This window comes from Tursiops truncatus, chromosome 12 (assembly GCF_011762595.2).
Source record: "Tursiops truncatus isolate mTurTru1 chromosome 12, mTurTru1.mat.Y, whole genome shotgun sequence".
Classification (NCBI taxonomy): domain Eukaryota; kingdom Metazoa; phylum Chordata; class Mammalia; order Artiodactyla; family Delphinidae; genus Tursiops; species Tursiops truncatus.
This window is the reverse complement of record NC_047045.1, coordinates 63,879,799-63,900,560: the sequence shown is the minus strand read 5'-3', so window position 1 is coordinate 63,900,560 and position 20,762 is coordinate 63,879,799. Positions and strand designations below refer to the sequence as shown.

Sequence of the window (20,762 nt, the reverse complement as noted above, 5' to 3'; positions counted from 1 at the left end):
TTGCTATAATTAATGACATTGGACATACCAAAGAGGTAAAGGAATAACAACGCACTTTACATCAGAGAAAGATCTCATTTGCTAAAACATGTGTGAGCTTTAAACCTAAGTTTTGAAGGGAGACTTGCTGAGGCAGTGAGCACTTTCAACAAGGGTGCCAAGACCACTCCAACAAATGGTACAGAGAAAACTGGATATTCACAGGCAGAAGAATGAAATTGATCCCTTAGCTTATACCATATACAAAAATTAATACAAACTAGATTAAAAATCTAAATGTAAGACCTAAAACTACACAGCTCCTAGAAGAAAACATAGAGGAAAAGCTTCATGACATTGGATTTGGCAATGATTTCTGGATATGACCCCAAAAGCAAAGGCAAGAAAAACAAATATAGATAAACGGGACTACATCAAACTTCAAAACTTCTGTGCAGGCCTTCCCTGGTGACGCAGTGGTTGAGAATCTGCCTGCTAATGCAGGGGACAAGGGTTCGAGCCCTGATCTGGGAGGATGCCACATGCCGCGGAGCAACTAGGCCCATGAGCCACAACTACTGAGCCTGCGCGTCTGGAGCCTGTGCTCCGCAACAAGAGGGGTCGCGATAGTGAGAGGCCTGTGCACCACGATGAAGAATGGCCCCGCTTGCCACAACTAGAGAAAGCCCTCGCACAGAAACGAAGACCCAACACAGCATAAATAAATAAATAAGTAAATAAACTCCTACCCCCAACATCTTCTTTAAAAAACACACAAAAAAAACCCCTAAAAAAACACAAAAAACCCACAAACTTCTGTGCATCAAAGGTCACAGTCAAAAGAGTGAAAAGGCAACCCACAGAATGGTAGAAAATATTTGCAAACCATATATCTGATAAGGTGTTAATATCCAGAATATATAAACAGCTACAAATCAACAAAAAAGCCAAATAAATCAGTTAAAAAATTGACAAAGGACTTGATAGACATTTCTCCTAAGATGATAGGTAAATGACCAAAAAAGCTTGTTAAAAGATGCTCAACATCACTTACCATTAAGGAAGTGCAAGTCAAACCACAATGAAATGTCATCTCAATGGATAAAGAAGATGTGGCACATATATACAATGGAATATTACCCAGCCATAAAAAGAAATGAAATTGAGTTATTTGTAGTGAGGTAGATGGACGTAGAGACTGTCATACAGAGTGAAGTAAGTCAGAAAGAGAAAAACAAATACCGTATGCTAACACATATATATGGAATCTAAAAAAAAAAAAGGTTCTGAAGAACCTAGGGGCAGGACAGGAATAAAGATGCAGATGTAGAGAATGGACTTGAGGACACGGGGAGGGGGAAGGGTAAGCTGAGAAGAAGTGAGAGAGTGGCATGGACTTATATACACTATCAAATGTAAAATAGAAAGCTAGTGGGAAGCAGCCACATAGCACAGGGAGATCAGCTTGGTGCTTTGTGACCACCTAGAAGGGTGGGATAGGGAGGGTGGGAAGGAGACGCAAGAGGGAGGAGATATGGGGATATGTGTATGCGTATAGCTGATTCACTTTGTTATACAGCAGCAACTAACACAACAATGTAAAGCAATTATACTCGAATAAAGATGTTAAAAAAAAAAAGAAATGTCATCTCATACCCATTAGGATGGCAACTATCAAAAAAATGGAACATGGCAAGTGTTGACAAGGATGTAGAGAAATTGGGACTCTTTTGCATTGTTGGTGGGAATTTAAAATAGTGCAGCCACTAAGGAAAACAGTTCTTCTGAAAGTTCAAAATAGAATTACATACAGTTTAGCGATTCCACTTATGGGTATATACCGAAAAGAATTAAAAGCAGGATTTTGGAGAGATATTCACATTTCCACATTAATTGCAGCATTATTCACAATAGCCAAGAGCTGGAAGCAATTCTAGTGTCCATCAACAGATGACTAGATAAACAAAACATAATACATACACCCACTAGAATATTATTCAGCCTTAAAAAGGAAGGAAATCCTGTCATATGTTACAACAGGGAAGAATCTTAAAGACATCATGCTAAGTGAAATAAGCCATTTAAATAAAGACAAATACTGTACAATTCCACTTGTATGAGGCATCTAATGTAGTCAAATTCATAGAAACAGAAAATAGAATGGGGGTTGCCAGGGGATGGGAGGATGGGAAAATGGGGAGTTATTTAATGAGTATAGAGTTTTAGTTTTGCAAGGTGAAAAATTTTTGGAGATCTGTTGCACAACAATGTGAATATATGAACACTATTGAACTGTATACTTAAAAATCATTAAGACGGCAATTTTTCATTATGTATTTTACAACAACTTTAAAAAGATTTAAAGAAGTGTGCTATATTCCCCAAAGTTTGGAAATCGGTGATGTGAAACACTAAGTGGTATGATTCTCACTTCATACAACACCACTTGCAGCTCTGCTGTTCTGGGCAAAGAAACTCAACATACCTTGGCCTCAGTTATTTCTTCTGTAAGATGGGGTTATTTATCTCTGTAGGTTATGCAACTTTACTTAATAAGGAGAAAAAATGTCAAACCTCTTAATTGGTTTGTTTCCTTGAAAGAAGCATTTCCTGATAGGGAGGTAGAGTTGGGCCATACTAATTTTGTTCTGTATCCTGAAATTTGCTCTCCCCCTCAAGCTTCAAATTACCACAGACCTTGCCTCTAAAGGAGTCCTTCCTCTCTGATCCATCAGGGTAATGTGGACCTATGACTCTTCCCTCAAGTCTGGGAAGCATTGGTGAGACAGGCTGGAACATTCAAATAAGGCTTTACCTACACTAGGAGATAACACATGGAAAATAAACACAGATGGGCCTATGGCCTACATAACCTGGTTTATAAAACAAACCTACCTCTGGTTTGAAAACATGCCCTTTCTTGTGGAATGAGGAGGAAAGACTCTAGGATTATACCTTTGCTTTTAAGCTCCCAGTCTGAGTACATATGGCGCTGATGCCATCTTATTACCCAAGCTCTTAGGAATTCAGTCCTTGATTTTTGATCCAATTAAGAGATGTCCACTGTAGGGTTAACTTCATGATGGAGGCTGGAGGGATGATGCAGAAACACTGTTCTAGAAACCTCTTTTTCTGAATTAAAGTAATCCGAACCAAATATCTTAACAGATATCAGAAACTGGATTAATGAAACACATATTATCACTAAAATTCAATAATCAAATAAACTAATAAAATGCATTTCTTTATTTAGTATCTCCCCATGGAGTAAGGGAAATCACATTTTGGTCCAGTGTTTTTCTGAAGGTATTGAGCACTGCCTGTGTCTCCTGAGTCTGATGTGAGACCAACATCACCAATGAGGAAATAGTAGAACAGACAAAGAAGAGGAAATTCTGCACTTGACATTTGCTCGTCTGGGATGTATTCCACCTTGCCATTCCCCACAAAATTTCTGGCTTCTGAGGGAAAGCAGTGAATGGGGGAGCAGTATATTATGATGCCTCTGAGAACGTTTAAGCTACTTTCATCTTGCTTTCTTATTTATGGCACGTGTCAAATTTATCAGTCCCTTACCTGTTGGGATAACCAGGAAGGCGATGGCTCTGAGGCTCTGGTCAGTGTGCGGAGTTTCTCCTAGGTGGTACTCTTCTGTTTCATTTTGAGAGAAAATATAGGTAGGAAGTAAAAAAGTCAATTTTACAATCTTAAACTCTCATTAATACATGCTCCATGATAGTTGTTCATCTTTTATAAACATTAATCCTTGGAAAAATTAAATTTTGATAGTAGGTCTAGAACTAATGGAAAATAACTGCAGCACAGAGGGCTTTCTGGAATGTATTATTTTTACAATAGAGCTCTGGTCTATGCTGATCATGGAAATGAGCTAGAAAACTTCAAAATAATTTCCCAGGTACCTGCCTCCCTGACCTGGGACAGGGAGGGGGGTGAATACTTTTTTTCCATCTTGTAACAAACATTTATTTGGCAAACTATTTTATAGAAATAGACCCTAAAATCAAAACCTGGGTGGGGCTTAGGAGTTATTTTTAATTTCTTTAGTTCTTCAGGCGACTCTGAAGTATGGTAATTAACTACTGGTCTAAACTAAACGGGAGACTGACCCTTCCCTCTCAATTCCTGAATACATCATTCTTAGTTTCAGCTTCCTGTCCAAGGCCCTCTTCTCTACCTGAAGATTGACACCAAATGAGCTTCTTAGAGCAAAAATAGTATGAGTTACACTATTTGTGATAAGCTTCTAAAACCAGCTTCAAAGATAATGACTAACATGATGCTCAGAAAGAAGACCCAAAGTGCTTCTGGCAAAATACCTTTGTCAAATGACATGAGGGACATTGCACAAAGGAAATGGCTTTCGACATGGAAGAACAATTAGTACTGGGCATTTGTGGGCAGATATTTTGCTGTAAGGTTAGGGAAAATACTAATAGAATCTGTATGGAGCAGTTCTTACTAATGTGTGATTGATGTATGGAGAATTGCTTAATGGTGTTTTGGCCAGCATCTGACTACAAATCTCTACTGTTTTAATTTAGTTGCTATTTTTTTTTAACATCTTTATTGGGGTATAATTGCTTTACAATGGTGTGTCAGTTTCTGCTCTATAACAAAGTGAATCAGTCATACACAAACATATGTTCCCATATGTCTTCCCTCTTGTGTCTCCCTCCCTCCCACCCTCCCTATCCCACCCCTCCAGGCTGTCACAAAGCACCGAGCCAATATCCCTGTGCCATGCGGCTGCTTCCCACTAGCTATCTACCTTACTACGTTTGTTAGTGTGTATATGTCCATGACTCTCTCTCACCGTGTCACAGCTCACCCTTCCCCCTCCCCATAACCTCAAGTCCGTTCTCTAGGAGGTCTGCGTCTTTATTCCTGCCTTACCCCTAGGTAATTTAGTTGCTATTATTCTGTGAGCTCTGCCTCGGTGCCTACTGAGCTCAGTGACTTGGGCACAGGAGGGCTCTGGCCCCCGTAGCAGAAAGAAGGAATAGCTCTGAATGCCAACCTGGTGCACGGCTGGTGCTTCTCAGGATGCTTCTTGATGGTGATTCAGTGACGGAAAAATGCTACAAGCTTTGCCCCAGCCAGTCACCTCAACTGAATGGAGTCATGTTTTGTTGGGGGTTAGGGTCTAAACTCAACATTTGAAGGAAAAGCCCAGATAATCAAATTACCCTCGAAAATTCTATCCTCACGCTGAAACCCCAAAGCAAGTTATTTTGGTTTCCGCTTGTGTTTTAACTATGGTCTCCATCTCCCCATGGGAGTGAGGTCAGCATCAGATTTAAATGGAGAGAACTACAGAGTTGATAAAAGGATAGTTTTGTTCCTCTGATTTCTTTTTTGTTCTGTTTTTTCCCCCCAGTTCAGATAGTTTAACTCATGTTGGTTTTCTATGCCATTCACATATCATTCTTCCATTTCTCTGTTTTTTTTTTTTTTTTTTGGAGTAACATAACATTTTGGTACATAGGTCTTGGAGTCAGGCTTCCTGAGTTCAAATCCAGGTCCTACAATTTATTAACGACACCCCTGGGCAAATTACTTAACCTGAGCGAGCCTCAGTGTCCTGTGTGTCAAAGGGGGGTACTAAGTGTGCATACATCGTAAGGTTGTGAGGATTAAACCAGTCAACACGTGGAAGACCTAAGGACAGTCCTGCTAAGAGTAAGGGCTGAAAGGGCAAAGTTATTAATATTTAGTGGTGACTGTGGGGGGATTGGTTGACAAGGCAGTGTTCGATCTTGAGAGACCCACCACAGAGCTGTGAGGATCCCAGGTGCTTTATGAACATAGGTGTTCTCTTCAGGTGAGACAGTGCAAATATTCTTATATGACTCCAGTGATTAATTTTTGAATATTACCCCATTGCAGCCTAAATAGCCATGATATCAGCCTCTGGCTAAAGGAAACACCACCATGAGCGACTGTTCTCTCTTTGAACTCAGTTGATGAGTCCTAGAGCCTCCTTCAGGGCATCTCAGGACCTCCTGTCATTCCTCCTCCTGGGTGATAGACAGGCTGGCACATTCTCATTAGAGGGAGTAAGTAGCGCTTATTGTCATTGTTTCCAGGAAAATAACGTGTTCTAGGACATAACATGTGTAAGTATTGCTTGAGCTTCTTACATGATGGTGACATGGCTTAGAAAGTATGTAAATACTCATTCGTGGAAACGGCACAGAGAAATCAGCTGGTGAGAGATCAGATCAACTGGCTTTTTAAATAGAGGCTACCTCGTCTTTGGTTAGAAGACAGGGTAAGCGACTAACAACCTCAGCAACAAATGGGTGGCTCACTCAGTTAGAAGATCAGGGTCTTGTCTCTCAGAGTCCCTGCTCGTACGGTTCATGGAAATTTTATTACTTGGGACCAACCTACATGGCCTCCCGATTGGTGAGGGAGGTCAACTTCTGAAGGCGTGTCTTTGATGTTGGGAATCTGTTGGCTAGCCAAGTGGGGTCAGGCCGAGGAGGCCCTCAAAAGCCAGGTAAAGGGATGGGATGCATCAAAGCAGGGATGCATCAGAGCAGGGCCAAGTGTAAGCGATTTTTTTGTTTGGTTTTGGTTTTTTGGTTTTTTGAAGTGTAAGTTATTGTGTCAGGTTGGTCATCCTGCAACTCTTGTACCTTTAATGTCTCATCTGGAGCGCCCTCCATTTCTCAGGGAGTAGATAGCTCTCATGCCCAGCTTCTAGTCTAGAGGAATAATTGTGAGAACTAAACCAGCATGCACACAGAAGCTGAAATTGCTTCTCCCCTCCCTACCTCACCCAGGTTTTGACAGCGTTCCCACCTCCACCTGGGGCCCTCTACCTGAGCCCCTCCCATGAGCTGACTCAGGAACGCTGGCCTCCGCACTCCCTGGAGGCCCGGGAGGATGGCAGCCCCTCTGCCCAGGGCTCCATGCCCTCTGCCCTAACAAGCAAGGCAGCAACACATAATTCCCTGGCTTGGTAACTCTCCTGAGATGACTTCTCACAAGGTGTGAAGATTTTTCAGATGATAGTTTCCAATTTCTTAGGGAGACTGGTTTATACAAGGATATCTTGCATAAACCTAGCAAGGTAGAGCTGTTCTCAGGATAGCTGCAGTCATTTACCAATTCACCATACGTTTGCTGAGCACTATCTGTGTGCCAGGCAGGTACTGTGTCAAAGAAAAGCTGAACAAAGATGAATAAAATGTGGTCTTTGGGCTTCCCTGGTGGCGCAGTGGTTGAGAGTCCGCCTGCCGATGCAGGGGACACGGGTTTGTGCCCTGGTCCCACATGCCGCGGAGCGGCTGGGCCCGTGAGCCATGGCCGCTGAGCCTGCGCGTCCAGAGCCTGTGCTCCACAACGGGAGAGGCCACAACAGTTAGAGGCCCGCGTACCGCAAAAAAAAAAAAAAAAAAAAAAAAAAAAAATGTGGTCTTTGTTGTCAAGGAGTCTATGCTAAATAGCGGAGGCTCATGCTACTCAGATGTCAGCTGCCCACCCTCCTACCCTCCACACATCTCTGACATCTCGATGGGCATGGCTGGACCTCCACTTTATGGCTGGGAAGTTCTAAGCCTTGCCAAGAGATAACTATATCTATCTATCTATTTATCTATCTATCTATCTATCTATCTATACCGACATATAAAAACATAAAAGGATATATCTATATATACAATTAATTCCAAAGGGTTTGCAATCCCACAATTCTTCTGTCTCTGTGTCTACACATGTTGCTTCTGATTCCTTTCAAATAAACCTGGATGCCAAATCCCAACTCATTTCTGCTTTCTAACAACAACTTATTTATTGTAAGGCTGGTTGGCTTTTCCAGGGGAAAGGATCTCATCCTAGAGTGTGATCTAGGACACTTCCTTTCCCTGCCCATATATTTCTCCTTCCTTTATTCTCTCCCCTTGCTCTGAGGATCAAATAGATGGCTCTCCTTGTCTGGTGTGATCTTGACCTTTTCTCTGAGGTCTAAGCACCAGATGATATTTCTTGCAGGAACTCACTAAAGCCAAGCAATCTTAAGAAAATTTTCCCAACAAAAATGCTTCCGGCCCTAAGAGAAATCTCATGCCTGCTACAAAGGAAGAGAATATTCTCTACCCTGTTACATATATTACAAATTAAATATTATTATAGTGACAGGTGTCTTCATAGAGACCTATCCAGGGAACTCCAAGTTTACCAAGGAAGATGGCCAACTTGGCCTGGGGAATTTAGGAAAGCCTGCATAGAGGATGTGACACAGCTCTATGTGGGGTGGAAGACAAAGGTGCTGTTGTGCTGATCTCAGCATAGGGTCAAGCTTTCATTCTAAGCATCATCACAGCTGAGGTGTCAGCTCTCAGGAGGTAGTTGTTCCACCTGTCTGGGGACTGGGCATATCCATCCCAGGGGTTCAGGGCAGAGGCTGGGAACAAACACAGCTGCAAGCAGTGGGGAGTCCCGGCAGGTGGAGCATGGTATGTGAAAAGGATGGAACTAATGCCAAGTGGCAGTCCAGGCAGGTGATGGCGTCAGGGAGGTCTAGCCAGGCAGCTCAGAGCTCTGGGAGGGGAGCAGAGCGTGGGGATATAGTAGTTGAACGAAGACAATCTGTGGAGATGTGGTCAGGTTGATGGTCTGACAGAAGCCAACAGGATGTAACTGCAAAAGGGGCTTCAAGATCAAAGCTCTCATCCTGGGAGGGAGAGAAGGGACAGGCAGAAGCTAAGAAGGTTATTAGCTCAGAGGAACTGGGAGGTAGCTTGGGGTTACTTGGAGCACAGAGTCAGGAGAAAGCTGACATTAAGGCTGACATCTAAGTGGCTGAGTGGCTTGGGGCAGGGCCCCTCCAGTTCTGTCTGATGAGGTTCAGATGCATAGCTGGATACAGGCGGTGGGCACTGAGCCGGAGGAGACTCTGCTGACAGTTAAGGATGAAGGTGCAGAAGCTGGGTAGGGAGCCGGGCAAAGCACTGCTGTCTGATCCTAACCTACTCATCTGTCACCTTGCAGCATCAAAGACTCCTCTAGGTCTTCCAGAACTTGGGGATGTTTCAACTCTTTCCTTTTCTGGACCTGCATCTTTATCATAATTTCAGGGCTTAATTCTAGGCCAGGAGGTACTATTCTTATTTTCTGCTTTTAGTTTTATTTCTCACTGGTGCTGAGTGAGACGCAGCAGCGTTGGACCCCGGCATATGGTCTTCCCTGGGGAAATAGGCCCCGCCCACCTGTAAGCTACCAGGCTCTGAGGCAGGACAGCGTGGGTTTGAATACTGGCTCGACTAGCTGGGTGACCTTGGACAAGTTACTCAACTTTTCTTTGTCTCGTTGTCCTCCTCTGTAAAATGGGGATAATAATAGCGCCCACTTCACAATGTGGTTGAGGATTAATTAATGTGGATATTATAAGCATTTAGAACAGTTCTTGGTACTTAATAAACAACTAATAAATGTCAGTTATTATTTCTCCAATAAGGAGGGAGCCTGAGAAGGATCCTAGGCTGATCTGAGGGTGTTATTCACTCAATTAATGTATTCTGAGTGCCTTCCATGTGCCAAATATTGCTCTAAGGTTTTGGGGTGTATCAGTCAATAAACAGACAAAAACCCCTGCCCTATGATGTCATCTTTTTCTGTTGACTCTGAAACAAAAAGTGGGATTTTCAGAACTGCTCCCTAGGGGAGCTGCAAGAATTCCTTTTCATGTTTTTTTTTTTTTTTTTCTGTAAAATCATTTACAAGGATTGAGGTAGCAAATACTAAGGCCAATCCAAGGGCCTCAGCCAGGACAGACCTGACCCGCCACCACTGCTTCCGTCCTGCTGGGAAGCACTGTTACTCCTCACAAACCTCCTCGGAGGAAACCCAGGACAATGCTCTGCTTTCTCTTTTATTTTCTGGCCATGCCACGTGGAATGCAGCATCTTAGCTCCCCGACCAGGGATCGAACCTGCGCTCCCTGCAGTGGAAGTGCAGAGTCTTAAGCACTGGACTGCCAGGGGAGCCCCAACGCTGTGCTTTCTTAAGAGCCAGTGAGCACTTTGTGGATCTCCTCTCCCTGCTTTCCCTCAGTGTAGGATTGGTGACATACTCTATCTAGATCAGGGCTTCTCAACCTTGGCACTATTGACATTTTGTGCCAGATGACTCTTTGTTGAGGGGAGGCTGTCCTGTGTGTTGTAGGATGTTTAACAGCATCCCTGGCCTCTACCTGCTAGATTCCAGGAGCATCCTTCCAGCTGTGACAACCAAAAACGTCTCCAGACTTTGCCACGTGTCCCCTGGGGGTAAAATCATCCCTGGTCAAGAGCCACTGCTGACAGTTCCACAGTGGATGAGGCTGCTCGTCACAGCCTCAGGGCCCACGTGACTCTAGTCTCCATTGTCAGTGAAGCTTCTTTGGTACCCAGAATCTGAGCACCTCTCCTGGCCTGTGCTGATGGCTCATGGCTTCTACACTCTTATCACACAAATGGGCAACCCTAGAAGCTGACTCGGGTTCACTCAGGACAGAAGGGTGGTTTGTGGATGGGGGAGTAGAAAGAGGAAGAGGCAGCTGTTCACTCCTTTGCATTTTTACGGGTCTCAGACCATACTTACAGATGGAAGCCACGCCAAGAGTAGCATCCAGCTCTTTCTGAGACAGAAACTGGGCTCACCGCACTTGGGCAGAGTCAGGTACAAACAGTGGCACATTTTTTTCCTTTATGTTGTTTCTCCTCCATGTTACAATACTGTCTAAGCTGGAGTCAGCTCATCTGGGTGTGTTCTGAATTGGTTTGATCTAGCTCGGGGGACCTAACAGCTAGTTTTTTTGTTTTTTTTTTGTTTTTTTGCGGTATGCGGGCCTCTCACTGTTGTAGCCTCTCCCATTGCGGAGCACAGGCTCCGGACGTGCAGGCTCAGCGGCCATGGCTCACGGTCCCAGCCGCTCCGCGGCATGTGGGATCTTCCCAGACCGGGGCACGAACCCGCGTCCCCTGCATTGGCAGGCGGACTCGCAACCACTGCACCACCAGGGAAGCCAAACAGCTAGTTTTGAAGTTCTCAAAAACACTGGCAGAGAGTGGTCATCCCTGAGAGCTGTGGCTCAGGCAGGGCTGAGTGCTGGCTCTGAGAGGAATTGAAAGGCCCATGGTGCCCTGCATCCCCCAGCACGTCAGCAAGGATATTCACTGGCCCTTTTGTGTAAATGCCTCGTTCAGTGTGCAGCTTTGGAATGGTATCTCTTCTCGCAAGGTGACTGCCACATGACTGAATTATTTTGGAGTCAGAATTAAATCTAGAATATATGTTGGGATATTGATTTTGAGGGCACACCTTGTCCTTTAAAATTTTTGTTTTTAAATTCAAATCTCGTTTCTTTGTAAATTGCCTTTTGAAAGACGTAGGCGTGCAAGGCTTGAGGGACTCCATTCTTACAAGTTTGTAAAATGATTTTCCAACTCAGCTGGACTTTGCTCTAGTGCAGCCCTTGACAGCACAGTTCTTTACCCTGTTCCTGATGCTTCTGGTTCTTTCTCGAGCTCAGACTTTTTAAGGGGATCCATCATAAACCATTACCATAGGGTGTTTTTTAAAAAATATATGGTTCTAACGTTATGGGCAAGAAAAGAACAAGCGAAACAAAAGAAGCAGCCACACTGAAAAGGTACACTGAGGAAGAGGTAGCGGAGAGTTTTGAAATGATACGTGTCTTAGAGGCAGGGCCTGCTGGGAAGCCGGGCGTGGCCTGCTGTCTGGCAGAGGCCCTCTGCCCCGACAGGGTCCCAGCCACAGATGCCTCAGAGGAACAATTTCATACTGAAACTTCTTTCCTCTTGAAAACTACACTCAGTTATCTTTCAGTTTAGTTCACTCTGAGTCGGACAGCTGAGAAATGTGAAGAAACCCTGAGGAGGTGGGTTGCTCCAGGTGACTCAAATCAGTGGCTCATAAATACATGACAAGTTTCTATCCTGGGAATTGTTCTTCTTCAAGTCACCTGAATGGGGCTTCCTGTCAGGGCTTTACAAAGCCTTTCTCCAGCCCTTGCTACACTTGACAGAGAATCAAGCCTATTTTTTCGCCCTTTCTCATAGAATGTGCTGGCTTAGCTTCTCTGTTCTCTGGTATTAGCACAGCCCAAAGCCTAGAGAGCTTAGGGAATGGGACATTTTAGACAGTTTGTAGAGAGACTTTTTTTCCCACTTTCTCAAAACAGCGCTGCTCGTAGCTATGTTTCTCAAGGGCATCCACCTTCTCCTGGGAACGTTCTGTTCCTAATGGTAAATGGTCTGTAGGAACCTGCCCAATCTTGCTTCACAGTATGTCTACATCACTTAGGAATTCAAAACGAGTTCACCATAAGCAAGGGTCACGTTCTAATTATTTCACAAATATCAGACCAAGTACAGAGTTGGGTTCTAGGCAACACTTTCCAGCTCAGTTTTTCCTCCTTCAATATGAAACTTACAGGAAGAGCTACTTTCAAAATCCATTTTTTCAGACTCCTGGATTGTATATTGGTGAGTGACTAGATTGCAAAACAACCAGGTACAAAAAGGAGCCAATAAACTCAACGGAAATGAACCGTTCAGCTGAGAAAATCACCACTTGGTGATAATATAGAAAGAATAGAAAAATGGTCTCAGAATTGTCCTCTAGAATAAGAATACTACTTGCTAATGATTGCAGAAATTTTACAAAGTAAAAGGTTTCCAGATAACTCTGCCTGAGGGCATGATCAGTCAGTTGTTCATCTGACAGATGTACTGTAGTGACCACCGCCTTGCAGCCCAGCTCTGCCCTGCTTCCCCTGCACAGCCCCTTTCCGTCATATTTGATACATCATCTCACATAGTCCCAGCCAGGCTGGCCTGAGCCTTCCAAACACCCAGCCAAAACCTGACATGGCTCTTCATTGCTTTTTTCCTTTTTTCTTGTACTTCTGAAATTAATTTTCCCATGGAAGTAGCTCCTGGAGATTTTCTATGGAAAGAAAATATATAAGATCCCATAGGCAACAGGCAATTTGGGTGGCTGAGCAAGGGCCCTTCGTCCCTCTCCAGTCCCTCTCCTTATCCTGCATCTATTGTCATCCAGGTACACATGTGAGATTTCATTTTGCAACTCAAGTTGGAGGGAAAAGATTTGGGGGAATAGGATTTGGTTGGAGGGTATAAGGGTGAGGTCTGTTTTTTCTCCAATCTGAGTGGAAACAAAAATGATAATACTTTTCTCATGTGAGACTTCAAATTCTGGCAAGGGGCAATGGCTAGAATTAAAGATTTGGGAGAGCCGGACACAAGCAGAGAGCAGCCCTGGGGGCCAGGTAAGCCGTGTGGCACGGAGTGAGGGCTGCAATGTGGGGCAGGGTTTCCTGAACTGCAGTGAGTTGTGCTTGATGACTTTTAGGGGATCTTCCAATTTTAAGAGTTGCCTGTGATATTGAAGTCTCTTAGTAATTTGATAGTCTATGTTGTTAAAAACACATTGCCATAAGGTAATACTTCATTATATTTTTCTTCTTGCAACATTGTCCTATAGATTTTCAATAACAGATTTAAAATAGGGATTGCTTAAGGGAGAATAAAAAAGAATCCATTTCACTTGGCCTAGCAACAGAAGACGATCTGTATCCCAAGCTGCCGGCATACTTTACACAGCACAGCTGCGTTCAGATTCCATATGGCTGCAGTCTCCATCCTAACTGAAAGACAGCATCTCATTGCTCATGGTCAGAGCGCTGGGGCAGGCCTTCAGCACAGGTCACCGAGAAGCTAGTAATATCCTTGTACCCACTGTAGGGGTTCCTACCGCTGCACAGGAAGCTCTGTGCAAATTCTTGGTTGAGTTATGCTACAGAGGAGTGGTTCCCAAGGTCTGAACATGGACTCCTGCAGGTCTATTCTGACCAACTGACATTTATCTGGAGCGAAATGAGGAAAAGAACAAGGCAGTATTTTTTTTTCTTGATGTTAATTTAGTCAAAGGCTCTCCCTTATTTGAATCACGTTCTTCCCATCTTTAGATGTTAAAATTTCCTTTCATTTAAGATACAACGGTGAGAATAAATGGCAGGGTCTTTTGTTTGCTTGTAATGCCTATACATGACAAAATAAAACTCTGCCATTCTCTGCAATTTCCCCAGCCTGTGAATCCCCGTTATAGATGCAGTTGCCAACTAGACCTCTGAGGAGCAAGTCTTACAGTTCATATTTCTATCGAGCCCTGGGCTGTGAGCTGGTCACTGACAACCTCGGCAAGGCCTTCGGATGCCTTGAGTACTTTGTTAAAAATAAAAATGATAATTAAGTTATGATCACATCTCTCATCTCTCCAAAGCCTTATTTTCACTTATCTGCATTTTTTAGTGTTTTTCATTCTGGAGGAAAAAAAAGGTGGGGTGAGGGGCTCCTCTAGGGCTCATGTAGGGAGGAAGGCTGATGAGAAAAGTGGAGTCCAGAACTGCATTGGCTGGTCCACGTGAGATAAATCACGAGGAGAAGTGCCTGGCACTCATTCCAGGTGAAACAAGGAACGGCCCCTAGGGAGTGGGACCTGTGGCATCATTTGATGGGCGGGACCCGCTGGATGGGATTGGGTCACTCGCCCCAATGCTGTGAAGCACCTCTCACCAGGGTACAGGCTTTACCTGTCTGGTGGCTCAGGGAGCCTGGGGCACTGGCTGTGGATCCCTCTCTAACCATCAGCACCCAGTGTACCATGAGAAAACCCAAAATAAGATCAAGCAAAGCCAGAGGAGGAAGAATCCGAATAAACTTTGCTACCCATCCTGCGGGAGACTCACAGAAGACTCACATTGCCTTTCTTGGGGAGAGCCTATTGGACACTCCCTGCGACTGGAAAGGACTTGAACACTCAGGTCTTTTGCTTGAGCCTGCTTTGCCTGGGCGGCTTTAGTGTGTGGGGAATATTGGAGTCTGTTAAGTACCTTTGTGTTCTGATGTAATTTCCATAATTACTTGGGGCTCAAAGACAGAGATAAACTACTGAGGCTGTGTTGGGTGGTGAAGAGTTTGGGGGGAGGTGATCTGGGATTTCCCCTTGAGTGAGTGGCATTGTCAGTATGGACTGTTGGGTTGGGAGTAGTGGGAGATGGACTGAGAAACATTTATTCGCTCAGCTCCCTTTCCCATTGGCTACATATTGGTCCCATGGGACATGAATTCTGAATTTCTGGGTGGTGATTGCATGAACCCCGACAAGTTCTCTTGGGGCCTGATTCCTTAGCGTCAATAGGAAAGCCAGGGGAGGAGGTAAAGAGTATGTGGCACTGGCGTGAGACAACTGCTATTGGGTAGTGGCTGCTTGAAGTTCAGGGCGTATGTGGAGATGTGGAAACTCTGCCCAAAGACCTCGGAGACAGGGGAGGCTGATGTGGCACCTGAGCGGTTTACACGTTGCACCACTCAAATTCAGTTGTGCTCTCTAAGTGTCTAGCACCCATAACTAAAATGTGGAGACTCCATTTTTGTGAGAACAAGATTTTCTCACTTATTCCTCAGGAGAGAAAGTGTATGTTCAACTGGTCACAGAGTCTGTTTCAAGGTAGTAGCCAGTTATATGTCTGAAAAGATTGAAAGCAAGAGATTAGAAACAAATTATAGTTCCTAAAGCTGTAGCTAATCCAATGGGCATAAGTGATTTTCATTATCTTGTTGCTTCACCATCCCTTCTAGAATTCCCTTTTACTCAACCGTCACTGAATTGGCCTCAGTGATTTGACTGATGGTTGACCCAGGTTCTTATTGTCAAGTGATGTTACCTTGCTTTTATTTGGGGGTATAATACCTGCAATTGCCCATTTATCCTTCTCACTGGGCATGGAGTCACCAAGAGAGCCCCAGTATATCTCTTAGATTCTAAACATACTCTTCTCTGACCCATTGTGTAGAAAAGATCCTAGAACTTCACGTTAATCCTTATCAGTTACTTCCGTGGTAGTATAATTCCTTTATGTGGTTGCTGGTCCACTGCTAGATGGTGATCTGGTGGTAGTTACAATTCCAAGTTCAATGGAACCTTTACTGTATCCTTTGGCTGATGATTTCTCCCAAAGAACTAAGATTTTTAACCTAGCAGAGTCAAAGGCTTCAAGGAAGGGAAGCGTAGATTCTATAAGTGGGATACTGGGAGAGGTGGCAAGAAGGCCCAATTTTATTTGTACTACTGGGTTTCAGGACCAATGTCTTATAGCTGTTGGGGATGCACTCTGTATCAATCTTTGGTTGAATGTGTCTATCACATGCTAGCAGAAATTACCGCTAAACCACAGGGTTTTGCCCCTCAGCTGACTTCTTATCTGAATCTTTAACAGACTGCCATTTTTTAAAATACAATCTGAATGATGGGGCACACGATAAGAACAGTGGGTACTGTGTTCATGTACCATATTTTGTACCTCCCTCACTGTTAAAAAAGTTCCTCGGAGGGGCTTCCCTGGTGGCGCAGTGGTTGAGAGTCTGCCTGCCGATGCAGGGGACACAGGTTCGTGCCCCGGTCCGGGAAGATCCCACATGCCGCGGAGCGGCTGGGCCGTGAGCCATGGCCACTGAGCCTGCGCGTCCGGAGCCTGTGCTCCACAACGGGAGAGGCCACAACAGTAAGAGGTCCGCATACAGCAGAAAGAAAAAAAAAAAAAGTTCCTCGATCTAAGGCAATGTTCTATAGGATACCAAGTTGATAATTCAAGTATTCTATAAACTCTTGGTTCATGGTACTGTGGACATACTGAAAGCAGAGAAGGCAAATGCTTATCTGGACTTGGTATCAATTCTGCTAGGAACTGTGAGGTATGGGATTTATTTTACCTTACTTTTAAGTTAATAAGTTAATCTGCTACTATTTTATGGATGTTGGCAGAAGACACAAGACTCTTAGATCAGAGACAAAGACTTTTTACTCTTACTAAGCAGCATGATGTACAGCATTTCCTCCCGTGTCCAAGTCTCACAGAAGAGTGACAGAAGGCCCAGGTAGATTTGTACCACAAATGAGGAATACTCAGCTTAGGGAATCTGTTGTTCTACAGCAAGCAATAAACCAGCCTTCTCTTTGTCCTGAGGGGAGACCTTACCTCATCCCTCATGATAGACTGCTGCAAACAAAACCCTGAGACATGGTCTGGGTAAGACCTATGAGGGCTTTGTATTCTTAGCAGACTCAGAAAGAATGGGCATGGATGCTTACGGGCCTACGGCAGATTCCCTCTCTGAACAAGGACAACTCCTTGTCTCCTCTCTGGTAGAGGGACTAGTGTTATCAACTTGCCACCAAGTGGCTTTATGGCTTCCTTGAGGAATGGCTCTACATTGAGGGTTCAGTGTCCATTACTGCTGCCAGAAGGTTAGGGATTCACCAGTAGCAGCAGCTAGGTCAAGCTTTGTGTGAAGAAGCACAAGTGTTGGGCCAATGCAGAGGCGCCATTCATGGGCCCATTCTGCAAAAACAAAGGTGGCCTAGGAGACAGGCTGGATGACATCCACAGAACAAGTCCTCTCCTCCTCTTGGTGGTTAAGTGCCACTCCGCAGTGGATGTTCTCTATTGGGCATTTACATGAGATGTAGAAAACCTTGTGGTTTGTGTCCGTTCACATCAGTCCACCTGTATACCTTTTTGCTAAACTTCCAATCTTGCACCTTCTGAGGCCCTTCAGAGGAGTCCAGTTGCTGATTAAAAACTATGTGTAATGGGCTTCCCTGGTGGTGCAGTGGTTGAGAATCTGCCTGCTAATGCAGGGGACACGGGTTCGTGCCCTGGTCTGGGAGGATCCCACATGCCGCGGAGCAACTAGGCCCGTGAGCCACAACTACTGAGCCTGCGTGTCTGGAGCCTGTGCTCCGCAACAGGAGAGGCCGCGATAGTGAGAGGCCCGCACACACTGTGATGAAGAGTGGCCCCCACTTGCCACAACTAGAGAAAGCCCTCGCACAGAAACGAAGACCCAACACAGCAAAAATAAATAAATAAATAAACTCCTACCTCCAACATCTTAAAAAAAAAAAAAGTTAATGACATTAAAAAAAAAAACAAAAAACTATGTGTAATTTTTCAGGCCTGACCAACTACAAATGTAGTTACAAAAGGCTTCTCCCAGCAGGTCTCACCAGGAAAACTGCCCTCCCTACACCAGACTTGGTGCACAGCAGATTTTGAAAGAAGTTGCAGTCAAGGACAGAGGCCCCTCTGGCTGTCATGCTCTTTATATATTTGCATTCTTAGCCCAGGTGCTGGGCTCTCTATCTGAGACCTTGGTCCTTTTCAGGTGCCTCTGCTGAAATGTTCTTATGGGGGAAGAAAGGGGAAACCCTGAAGGTGCTTTTTTCCCAACTCTCAGTACCTATTACTTTTCTGCTCCTAGCCCTCTACCTATCCCCTTGACCTTCCCCTGACCCCAGAGCCCATTAAACTGCTAGAGCCTTTTTCTCTGAGTTCCTTCAACAGAGAGAGGCCCCCCACGTCTGTGCTTAACCCCCTCGTCCTTAACCAGCACACTATTCCATGGGAAAAAATGGGGACAGGCGGAGTCAGCACTTGCTCCAGTTTTAGCCTTTTCTTAACACTGTCACAGTAAGTGATTAAAGGTTTAACCCTTTCATGCCTCTCTTCATTCTTTGTGGCTTCTTCCTTCAGCTGGCTACTCCCATACCTGGTAGCCCAGCTCTCTCTCCCAGCTCAGCTGAGCTCCTGACACCTTCAAGTCAAGCAATTTTTCCATTATCCAGGCATTCATGTGTATCCTTACCTTAAGCCATTTTTGCCAACCAAAAGCTATAATCCCTTAGCACCTGTATATACTTCTATAGGTTATCATCTACAACATAGATCAGTCAAGAAAACGAAAACCACTCAAGGTATTTCAGGTAGGAGGGGATACAATACAGGAAATTCACTTCCAAGAAAACAATGTGATGGATTGGAAGAGCCTAGCCACTGCTAGCTTTCAGGAAATCGGGAATTCCAGTAACTGTGGGCAATCCCCACAGATTATCTCAGGTACCAGCAACACCAAAGTGGGTGATTTGCAGGAAGATTTTTGGAGAAGCTGCAAAACTTTATATCTGTCCTCTGTCCAAGACATGCCTGACCACTGCTGCTGGAGCAATAATGGCCTCTCTTTCTCTCATGCCTCCCAGATCTCATGTGGTGCCTCTCAGAACCAAAATGGAACCTTGCTGACAAGAGAAACTACAGATGTAGTTTTTAGGGTTCCAGATCCTGGGATACAGGGAGAGCATATGAGGGAGCAGGAATGGGATTGTTACACCCACACACAAGCTGGGCCAGCATATTAGATTAAGATTGTGTGTCTCTCTCCTGTTCAAGGACTGCCTCCCATATCTTTATGCCCCTAACACCTAGTCCAGTAACTGACACAATGTGGGTGTTCAGTACATTACTATGCTTCTTCATCCACTAGCTTTCAAGAGGTCACATTCCTGAAATTTGGCTTTGTAGGTTTTAATAAATAATGTGAGTAGTTGTAAGATAGCTTTTTTCTGTTTTATTATTTCCAAGCATACAATTCAATCATGTTTTCTAATAAAAACTTTCTTCTACTCACTCTCAAGGGTCAAGCTATCACATATGGCCCTAGCTTTGCTGTTATTTGTTTCCATAACAATAAATAGAAAGGCAATAAACAGATTATAGTTGTCTATCAAAAAAATTGTTTCATGCCATTTCAGTAAAAACTGTATAAAATTGTAATAATTCAGAAGTTACAATAATATAATAGATAAGTAATATTTGTATGTTTTTTAATTTATAAAACACTTGTATAAATGCTTTTCCCTCTCTCTCATATCAACCGTGTGAAGAAGACAATATTGCTTCCCCCATTTTATTGACAAAACATGTTCAAAATTTGAGATACTTCTTGCTCCTTACTTAATGTTCTTTTACGGCATTTAAACATTTCAAGACTTTTTTTGGTTTCTGAAAGTGTTTTTTTTTAATATGTTAGGTTGAACATTTTCCTATAAAGATAACCATAAAGTATTTATATTCAGACCTCAAAAGAAAAATGAAAATAGACAATATTTTCATTATAGTTTTTACAGTTGAAAAGAACCCCTGAGTTTACCTGATATAAATCTTTACTTCAGCAGCATCCCAAGGATTAGCCGTGGAGCTTTCACTTAATACTCCATTAATGGTAAATGCATTATTTTACTAGGCAGCCCATTCCCTCTTGTACCAACTATATATTATTGATGGAGCACAAACCACTTCTCTTTCACTTTAACCACTTGACTCTCATTTTGCCTTCCAGAGTTACACCATGTTAAATCAAATCTCTATACCATGTGCCCAGTACTGTAATTTTTGTGTAGACATAGTTTTGGAAAGAACACTGAACTAGGAATCAAGAGACTTGGGTTACTGTTGCAACTCTACTATGAACTAGCTTTTTATCCTCAATATCCCTGTATTTCTTTTTTTTCTGACATCTAAAATTACAGGGTGCTGGTAGTCAACTAAACCGAACCTCTATGCATCTCTTTTTTTCTGTGCTTTTAGTTCTGCGCAGCAGTCTGGGAAAGGTTGAGGAGTTTTTTATGTGTCTTGACTGTGACCTTGTGGCATAGAAAGTTGTTGCTCACCAATATTCATGTTTCTAAACACACGGAAAGCCTATCTTTCCCAGCCCCTTATCGTTAATGGGGCTTTGCAACAGAATTCTGGCCAAGGAGATGTAGATGAAAAAGGTGAGGTACCACTTCCAGACCTGGCCTCCAAACCTCAGGTGTTCTGTGCTCTCTCTCTG

General features: G+C 43.8%; 1 long non-coding RNA gene across 3 annotated transcripts in view; it reads right to left on the bottom strand.

Annotated features, from left to right (window-relative positions):
- The window catches only part of LOC141276031 (uncharacterized), a 104,317-nt gene that overhangs the window by 71,233 nt on the left and 12,322 nt on the right, over window positions 1-20,762 (bottom strand). For all 3 annotated transcript variants that reach the window (XR_012324877.1, XR_012324878.1, XR_012324876.1), the window contains one exon: window positions 3,556-3,630. This is a non-coding gene — a long non-coding RNA (uncharacterized lncRNA). The remainder of the gene's footprint in view (window positions 1-3,555; window positions 3,631-20,762) is intronic.